The sequence below is a fragment of the Pyxicephalus adspersus genome, chromosome 11 (assembly GCF_032062135.1).
Source record: "Pyxicephalus adspersus chromosome 11, UCB_Pads_2.0, whole genome shotgun sequence".
NCBI lineage: Eukaryota > Metazoa > Chordata > Amphibia > Anura > Pyxicephalidae > Pyxicephalus > Pyxicephalus adspersus.
In genome coordinates, this window is record NC_092868.1 from 51561100 (window position 1) to 51571957 (window position 10858).

The 10858-nt window shown below is 40.8% G+C and overlaps 1 long non-coding RNA gene across 1 annotated transcript; it reads left to right on the plus strand.

The window, feature by feature from the left end:
* Positions 1 to 2897: 2897 nt before the first annotated feature.
* Positions 2898 to 6884, plus strand: LOC140340874 (uncharacterized). The gene is made up of 2 exons (XR_011922755.1): positions 2898 to 2953; positions 4306 to 6884. It is a non-coding gene; the product is annotated as an uncharacterized lncRNA (long non-coding RNA).
* The last annotated feature ends 3974 nt before the right edge of the window (positions 6885 to 10858 follow it).

Sequence of the window (10858 nt, forward strand, 5' to 3'; positions counted from 1 at the left end):
TTACCGTTGTGCTGAAATCAAGTTTAAAAGTTGAGCAATGTGTTAATTTAAACTTTTTAGTAAAATTTCACACCAAAGCAAAGAGTCACGCAAGAAAATTTGTGCTGACATTCTGCAGCAACTTGAGGTGAACCTGAACCTTTTTCATTAAGTCATTACTTGGTACCGAAACCCGGATCTTCCAGTATGATCCTGAAACCAAACCACAGTCACTGGAAACACATTCATTACTAAGAATCAAAAAAGTCCAAATTCACAGCCACGCTCATCGTATTTTATGACATGAAGGGCGTCATTTTGGCAGAATGGGTTCCAGAAGGAACCCAACAATATTATAAGGAAGACAAAGCTGAGAGTGAGAGTCAGGAAAAGATGGCAAAAATGTGGGAAAATTGTTTCATTCTTCATCAGGACAATGCTCCTTCTAACACAACACTTCCTGTGAGCAACAAACACATTACTGCGCTGGAACATCCTCCATATTCACCAGATTTGAGTCAATGGATGCAGAAAAGAAAAAAACATCAGATATCTGGAAACAGCGAGAAACTGATATGCTGCACGCCTTCCGCCAGTGTAAAACAAGACGGCATTGGTGCCTAATTGTGAATGGAGAAAATATTGAAGGGGGCAAGAATTAGAATTTGCATATCAATAAATAAAAGTGAGTTCTTATATCAGTCTTGTTGTTATTTATTAGACAGACCTCATATACAAAGAGAGCTCACAGTATTTACAAAGAGTTGAGTACCCGCAGTCCCCTTCATGCACAAGCACCAGCGGAGTGTCACATAATGCCAACACCCAGAAGTATTGAGCTCTTAGGACTTATTGATATGGTTAGATGGTGGTTAAAGTAGAATCCAACACTGACCCCTTTTGGGTAGTAATTAACAAAAATTCTTTGTGTACAGTGTATGTATAGCTTTTTCTGCAGTTATTAGTCCATTCCAGTTACAATACCGGTAGTCATTCTTCTGCACCTGGAGTAATGGATGTCTGGGAGGCTGTAAATCCAGGCTGTATGATGGCATCCTAAGAAGTACAGTATATGCTAAAAGAAGGTAAGTTATGTGATGGGAGATACATTGGAATGGGAGATAAATGCTGTGCAATTGTTACACCACAGCTGTTCAAAGTAATTGCAAAGCATCTGAAAACATGATACTATATTACCAAAATTGCTGGATGAGGATTTTTTGGAAGGGGTGGGTTTATTTTGTGAGAATATGTCCCAAGTACCTTTTTTAACATGTTGTTTTATTGTAAATCAAAGCTAAAGTATGATGGCAAAAAAGGAATTCTTTGGACCCCCTCCCACCCCCAAATTAAAAACATCCAAAAAATAATAATTTTTTTGTTACATTTCAAAGTGTTCTTCTCCAGCTATCACTTTTTGGGTCAGGTTCAAATCTGATTAGTATCAGTATAGAACATTTGTTTTTTAAATAAAGGGTACAAATATTTTTCCATAGCTTAGGGCAGCGGTTGCCAACCTTTCTGACCCCACGGACCACTAAATTCATAATGGTTAATCCCGTGGACCAATATTATACATTTTTTAAAAAAGATAAATACATTTGTAAAATAATGATCTTCCTATTGGTAAAAACGAGGACTGTGGAGGCTCTGATTCATTGGTCAGCTCACAGTTAAGTAAAGTATTACTATTGTTACTATTATCATTAGTTGTATTATCTTTGGTATTACTAAAGAGATACAAAATATTTGTTTGCTTTTTCTCACTCATTATGGGATTATTTCATTCCAATCTCAGACCAAACAAGAAATTACACAGTTAAGGTCATACTTACCTAAAGATCATCTGAGAAATAAACAAATAAAACAATTGGATGAGAATCGGTATTGGCGGAGTGGGGTGACTGTTGTAATGGTGGAAACAATACTGAAGTGTACGGCTCGGTACGGTTGCCTCATACAACTTCGGACTACACTGACGTCACGCTGCGTCTCCCTTGTTTTTCAGTCTCTAGTACAGTACATGGATTTAGTGCAATATAAAGGCGAAAGTTGTCATTCGGAATATAAGGAATTTATTACAATATTATTTTTGTTTTATTATTATTAAAACATAAAAATTGCAAATAATGTCCAAATTTTTCATGTGGACCACCGGTTGGTGACCCCTGGTTTAGGGTATTAAATAGCTGCTGGGGGTTTATACTATGGGCCACCCTTTCCCTAACTTCCTGTACCAATGTGGTTTTAAGGGCCCATTTAGACTGTGTGTTGTGACAACACAATAGTGCTTTGCAGTTCATTGTGTTAGAAACAATAGTCTTGCACTTTTTGTAAGCATATTGTAGTATGTACACATGCAATAATATCATACTGACAAACGGATTTACAAACAGGATGATTACAGCAAGACACAGGCACTATATCTGAAATACAATACCCTTTAGATGTACCAGATACAATGTAGTGTGAAATATTTGAATGAATTGACTGGAATGTTTGGGTAATACACCAGCAGAGGTGTAGCGGGGTGGGTACGCGTGCCCTCACTTTTTTTTGGGAACCCCCATATAGGTTCTCCCTGTGTGCTTGCCATGGATGGCCTTTACTGTTACCATGCCTATCTTATTTTTTTACTAGCCCCCTGTACACCGGTGTAAATGTACATAAAATAGAGAATTAGATTTTAATGCTAATCTTAGACTCTCTGCCTGCTAGATTTGTGGCTGGATTTTATTGCATTAGAATTTCTCTGATGTGATTTCCATGTAAGGCATATACTAATGCTGTGTTATCTGTTATCTAGTGGAAGTGGATGGAATTCTTATTACCGACCGCTAGGTGTCGCCAACATGAAACTAAATCACAAAGCATTAGGCAGCCAAAGAACTTTATGGTTGTTAGTGTTTCCAGGTTTTTATCCCACTGTACTTCCGGACCAGCTAAGCGGTTTCCATGGAGCCGAATTTTACCTGTAAGCGGCAGATAGCCCATAGAGGGGAGCTGGGAGCCGGCTGGGGAGTCTAATATTGTTACCAGCCCTGCCAGTGTGTGCATACCGGGCCAACAGAGATACTTACCACTACCAACTGCCCCCTGTAATACCCCCTCATCAGTACCAACTGCCCCCTGTAATACCCCCTCATCAGTACCAACTGCCCCCTGTAATACCCCCTCATCACTACCAACTGCCCCCTGTAGGCTGGGGAGTCTAATATTGTTACCAGCCCTGCCAGTGTGTGCATACCGGGCCAACAGAGATACTTACCACTACCAACTGCCCCCTGTAATAACCCCTCATCACTACCAACTGCCCCCTGTAATAACCCCTCATCACTACCAACTGCCCCCTGTAATAACCCCTCATCACTACCAAGTGCCCCCTGTATTAACCCCTCATCGCTACCAACTGCCCCCTGTAATACGCTCTCATCACTACCAACTGCCCCCTGTAATACCCTCTCATCACTACCAACTCCCCCCTGTAATACCCCTCATCACTACCAACTGCCCCCTGTATTAACCCCCGATCTCTACCAACTGCCCCCTGTATTACCCCCTCATCACTACACAACTGCCCCATGTATTACCCCCTCATCACTACACAATTGCCCCCTGTAATAACCCCTCATCACTACCAACTGCCCCTTGTAATACCCCCTCACCACTACCAACTGTCCCCTCTAATAACCCCTCATCGCTACGAACAACTGCCCCCTGTAATACCCTCCAATGACTGGCACTTACTGCCCCCTGTACTAGGCCCCTGTTAATGCCACCATTCGCACCCTATATTACCCTCCTGTCACCGCCACCAATTGCCCCCTCCCATTACTACCAACAACTGCCCTCCAGTAATTGACACCATTTGCACCCTATAATACCCTTTTTTCACTGGCACCAACTGCCTCCTGTACTACCCTCCTGTTAATTCCACCATTTGCACCCGATATTACCCTCCTGTCCTTGCTACCACCACCAACTCTCCCCTGTAATACCCCTCAGTGATTTGCCACAATTTGCACCCTACAATACCTTCCTGTCACTGCTAACTGCCCCTTGTACTACCCTCTCATTACTACTATTCTATAATACCCTCACTGCCACCAACTGTCCCTATATACCTCCTCACGCTGCCAAAAACTGCCCCTTTACTACTCTCTAGTGATTGCTAGCCCTTGCACCCCATAATACCCTCCTGTCACTGCCACCAAGTGGCCACATTTGTTGGTACCCCATAAATATTTGGAATAGGGTATTTTTGATTTATCTAGCAGTTGTCTTGAATTAGTATCACACATATCCAATCATCATTCCGCCTTGTAGAAAAGTCATCGCTCCGGTATCATTGTGTGTTCCAATCAGAACATGGACCGGAGAAAACAAAGACGAGAACTGTCTGAGGAGCTCAGAAAGAAAATAGTCGACAAGCATATTAAAGGCCAAGGCTATAAGACCATCTCCAAGCAGCTTGGTGTTCCTGTGACAACGGTTGCAAATATTATCAGGAAGGTTAAGGCCCATGGCACTGTAGCCAATCTTCTTGGACGTGGCCGCAAAAGGAAAATCAACCCCAAAATGGGCAGGAAAATAGTGAGAATGGTGGACAAAAAGCCAAGGACAACTTCGAAAGAGATACAAGCTGAACTCCAAGGTCAGGGTCCGTCTGTGTCAGATCGCACTATCCGCCGCTTTTTAACTGACAATGGGTTCAATGGAAAGAGACTTAGGAAGAGTCCGATGTTGAAAGGGAAACATCACAAAGCTGGACTGGAATTTGCCAAAATGCCTAATGATAAGCCATAAGGATAATGTCCTATGGGCACTCCATACAAAAGTCACATCAGCTGTATATCCACAAATGAACATATTAAGTCTTCAGAGACTAAAACACCACACCTATTGTTATTATTAATATTATTAAACAGGATTTATAAAGCGCCAACATACTATGCAGCGCTGTACATTAAAGTAGGGTTGCAAATGACAGACCGATACAGACAGTGACACAGGAGGAGGAGAGGACCCTGCAAAGATGAGCTTACCATCTAGCTTACAAGCTACTGTGAAACGTGGACGAGGCTTAGTTATGTTTTGGGGCTGGGTTGTTCTCTCTGGCATGGAGGGACTTGATTCTGTGCAGGGAACAAAAAGGTTATTATACAATGGGATAAACAGCAGTGTGCAGTGCTTTCAAACATCTATAGCAGAATTTCCTGACCTTTTTAACATGGGCGAACCCCTTGGAATAATTTTCAGGTCTTCAGCAAACACCGTATATCCACAGCTCACACTATGGTGGTCAGCACAAAGAATTCCTCTCATATTCCTGGCCAGTGGGAATGGTGCCACCCTAATGTATAACCAAGGCGATAGTTGGTATCAGTTAAAATGAGAGATCCAAACTGCTCATGCTTGAGGAACCCCTGACGGGGGAATCCTAGCTGAGAAACAATCTATAAAGAACTGAAATGTGCAGTCTGAAGAAGTCACCCTTCAACCCTGACAAAGCTAGAGCAGTTTGCTCAGGAAAAGTGGGCCAAACCACTTGTTTATAGGTGCAGAAGTCTTATTTGGAGCTACTGCACAGGAATCTTTTCTTTGAAGAAATTGCATCTAATAGTAATACAACAAAATAAAAGATTAAGGTTCCCATTATTTGTGGTAATGCCATTTCCTTTTGTGTTAGTATTATGAAATATTCAGTGTCAGTTACTAGTTATTTTGGAGGCAGTTGTGTTTCTTTTTTTTTTTTTTTTTGTAGAGGGGTACCAATAAATATGTCCATGTTTCTACGTATTATTATTAATAATAAACAGGATTTATATAGCGCCAACAGTGCTGTACATTAAATAGAGTTTGCAAGTGACAGACAGTGACACAGGAGGAGTGGACCCTGCCATCTTTTGTCTAGAGTACTTTTAGAGATATGCCCCCTACCTACATGGTATACCCATAGAAGTATCTGCCCCATCACTTCTCGGTATTACCTTTTTGTAGAAGGCCTACTCCTGTGTCACACCTACACAAACACACTAGGGAATTACCTTGTGTCACCGACCTGTGATTACTGCATGGCCACCTCTCCGATTTATTAAGTTTCGATATTTAATTCTCCTACATTCAAGTCCATTGTCATGAAATCTCCACTGACAAACACTGGCTTTAGAATATGCTGTAATGGGTAGTTCAGTTACTTTCAGCCTCGGACTGTCGCAGTGAATGGAACTTCTGCTCTATCTGTTTTGTCCACATAATCTGAAGATCTTTATGGTGGAAGCTTTGTGAAATGAGTTTTAATGGTTGAGCCACTGCACAGAGGCCAGAGATGACAATTTACAAATGACTGCAAAGAGCCTACTTCACAAATTGGTGGATAATTTATTGTAGACATGGGCTGTTCTTCGGGATTTCGGCTGGACTAATTGATTCTGCGTACATGGACATTTCAGACAATCGTATCCAACATTCTGGCAAGAGTTTGGTGAAGGTCCTTTGCTGTTCTGGCACAAGTGCCTTACATAAAGCCAGTCCCATAAAGATATTGTTTGATTTTTTTGGTGCGAAATAAAACTAGGATCGTCTATACAGAGCTCTGACCTTTGGGATGAATTAAAATGCTGATTGTGAGCCTGGTTTTATCTTCAAACAATGAGAACTGATGTTACAAATGCTCTTTTGGATAACCGGGCACACATTTCCACAAACACACTGGAATATTTCAGGGAAAGACTTCCCTATGGAGGCCATCATGAGCACTAAGGGAAGGGGGTGGTGGGCAGCTCCTATTATTCCTCATTATTTGGTACTTGGAATGGTAAATATGCTCAATTTGTTGTCTGCTATCTGTACTGCTTCCCCTGGCACAGATCTAATAAATCAACATGTAGATTGATTATTAAGAATTAGTAGAATATCCTTTCTACTTACCCCCCTTGGCACTGGTCCTGATACTTCCTGCAATCCCCTTTTATTATTGTGTATAGAAATTTGTTTCTGTAACTCACCTGTAAGTGGTAACTATTATCATTAACCTTTCCCCAGCTATTGGTCTTCCATCATCCTTTTTTTATTCACTGTACAGTCAAAAGTGGTCACCTCACCATAACTATTCTTACATAGTATTTATATACTGCCAACATATTATGTAGCGCTTTACAAACTCCACAGTCATGTCACTAGCTGTCCCTCAAAGGGGCTCACAATCTAATGCCTAAGGGCAATGTTGGGGGGAAACCAATTAACCTAATTGCATGTTTTTTGAATGCGGGAGGAAACCACAGTTCCCAGAGGAAACCCACACAAGCACCGGGGGAACCTGCAAACTCCATGCAGATAGTGTCCTAGCTGAGATCCAAAGCTGGGACCTAACGCTGTAAAGGCCAGAGTGCTAACCACTGAGCCACTGTGCTCACCAGATTGAGTTCAGGTGTTCCTTTCTTTACAAATGCTCTTCTAGCTGAATGGGTACAGATTCTCACAGACACAATCTAAAATCCTGTGGAAACTCTTCCCAAAAAGTTAGAACCAATAAATCCAGTGGGGGGAGACAACTCCATATTCATCCCTGCCGATTTGGAATGAGGTGTTCAACAAGTTTGATGGTTGAGTGTCTGCAAACTTTAACCCATGCTGTAGATGTATCTACTTTATATATTATGTTTTATTTATCGGTTCCTGATGTGTAAACCCTTCTGTGTATGATTGCTGCCTCTGTCCAGTATGTGCCACTGATCTTTAGGTAATCACCGCAACAATAATATCACCAGCCTATATGTAGGTAGAGAAATAGGAGTGATGTGGTGCGGTGGGAGATCTCCCCATGTCATAACTGAGCCAATAACATTGTGGAAGATTTTCTTTTCTGAAGACCTTTTTATGTTTTCTGTAATCTACTTTTACAATATTTCTACATACACATTACAAATAAAACAAATGAGCATAGGGAAACCAAAAGAAGGGGGGGGGGGGGGGAAGAAGCAGGGAGCCACCAACCACTGCAGTAACAATAGACAATTAAAATTTATTATTATTATTACTAATAATAATGAACAGGATTTATATAGCGCCAGCATATTTTGCAGCGCTCTACATGAAATAGGGGTTGCAAATGACAGACAGATACAGACAGTGACACAGGAGGAGGAGAGGACCCTGTTCAGAAGAGCTTACAATCTAAGATATGTTCCTAATCATAACTACTAGCAAAACACCAATCCGCGTTCAGAAAAGCTGTACATAAAGAGCATAATAAAACAAAAAATACAACGTGCCATCACAAATGATCCCATTAACACTGATATTTCTGTGGTCTGGCATCACAGATTGATCCTCCATCTATCATCCCGATACATTGAAAATATACCATGAAGACAGATTTTTTTTTTAAAGAATTAGTATTTGAAATAAACTATTTGTGTTGTACTTTTTAGGAATTTACATTAAATGAAAAAAAGATATGATGCTTTTAGTTTGATCGTTCACGGTGCTCTGAAACATAAACATATTTTTTATCTGACAGTGATGTTCTGTGAGCTGTTCTAAAAACATTTTTTTAAACTACAGAAAAGTTTCACACGTATTGTTTTCGAGTTTTTTGTGTTAATGAGACTTTGTGTTCAGACTAAAGCTGAGCAGTTTTATTTAATTAAAAGCGTGAGCATTCATCTTCCAGGGGGTTTAGGAAATCTTATTGTTAGATTTTGTTGTTTGGGAGATATTGATCACCTTTGATCTTTAAATATCCTGGCTCTTCATGGGTGATAGTAAGATTCCCAGATTTGGTGCCTTTTATTTGAAAGTGATGCCACCTTTGTGATTACAACCTCTGCTGTAAGCCATTGATTTGAATTTGGCTTCCTTGAGACACTGGATGTTTGTGTAAGTGATTGATACTTGTACATGCTTTACTCATACACTTTCCATTATTGGGCCTGATTCAATAAAGCTCTCCAAGACTGGAGAGGATACACGCTCATCTGTAAACCTGGGTGATCCAGACAACCTGGAATGGATCTGGACCAGAATTAAAAACATTTACTAACAATTAGCAAATGACATATCTCCCCTCCTATTCTGTGTTACTTCCCCCACCTCCTAGATTGTAAGCTCTTTGGGGCAGGGTCCTCTCCTTCTCCTGTGTCACTGTCTGTATGTGTCTGTCATTTGCAATCCATATTTAATGTACAGCGCTGCATAATATGTTGGCACTATAAAAATTAATAAAGATAATATTTAAATCCTCTTTAATAATGATAATATTATATAAATCTTTAACCATAATAATCATAGTAATAATAATAATAATAGGTGTGGTGTTTTAGTTTCTGAAGGCTTAATATGTTCATTTTTCATTTTTCTTCGTTTATTAAAAAACCCATTCCAGGTTGCAGTACCCATCAACCAACACTTGGTGTCGCCCGTACGAAAACAAATCACCAACCAGCTGAACGTATTGGGGCTTTGAGTGTGTTTCCGGGTTCTTTCTCATTGTGCTTCCGGGTCAGCTGAGCGGTTTCCATGGAGCCGGAAGTTACCTGGAGGAAGCAGAGAGCCCATAGAGAAGAACTGGGAGCGTCCTAAAAGACTGCTGGGGAGCCCATTACTGTAATCTTCCCTGACAGTGTGTGCTGAGACTTACTGGACCACTAAAAAAACCTACTTCCTTTACTGCCCCCAATACTACCCTCCCATCACTGCAACCTACAGGGAGCTGTCACCTGCCCCTCTCTAAATATTCTCCTGTCTGCCTGTATTACCCCATCCCCCCTTTCATTAATACCCCCTATAAATCAATCTGCCCCTGTCCTATTTAAACCTTTATAGGGGTTGTAGCTGACCGGGTATCTATTATCATTCCCCCCTCTGACCTATGACCTCTTCCTGTATATAAAGTGACCCCTTCCTGTAATACCCCCTTGTAGGTATTGCCCCAAATACCCCCCTACAGACATCAGCTGATTGCAAGCCTTCCTATCATATCCATAAGACACTACTGCCATCCAGTGGTTACTACCCCTAACTGTCCCCTTTAGGGCAGGGTTGTCAAACCCTGGCCCTCAGGCCAAATCTGGCCCGCACTGTAATTATATTTGGCCCGCGAGAAAATACCAAATGGCTGCTAGAGCTGGCTCACTGGTAGACAGTGCATGCGTGGCCAATACTACAAAACCCAGAATGCTCTGCTAGCACGTCTATCTGGACCCACAAGCGCCCCCTCCTCTGTTAAAATTTATTAGCGACCTTCCTCATTTGTAGATATTTTTTCAATAAATATCAAGGTTTCCCTGCGACTTTGTCCAAATTTTGAATTTTGGCACACTGTATTTGAGTTTGACACCCTTGCCTTAAGTGATCCATCTCACCTACCTTTAATGCCCCTATATGTATGGGTCACTAATCTGTTATTCCACCTGCTTATGTCTGTCTCACCCTTATAAACCATCCCCATCATGACCGGTATGTAGCCGGCATCTGCCATAGAGTCACCACCCTACCAATGCAATCAGAATATATGGAGGTAGAAGAGAAATGTATTGACCCAGGACACAGATAATATCATCACGTCACCCCTCATCATCCATGCACAAATTATTAATGTTCCAAAACTTGTTTCTTTTTTTTTAAATACGTTTTTATTTAATTTTTCAACAGAGATATAAATTACAGGTACAGTAACCAAAAACATTAAACAACACTGAGCAAAACTTTTATTTCTAAACACCGTTCCCTTATCCCTGTAGCTTCCTCAACCGTACATAATTATCCAGAAACTTCAGGAAAATTATATAGATTTATAGATCCTTTTTAATACCAAAATTTATGGGGTGCTTTAACGTTTAATAAATAAAGATTTGCATTTACTATATATATAGTGACT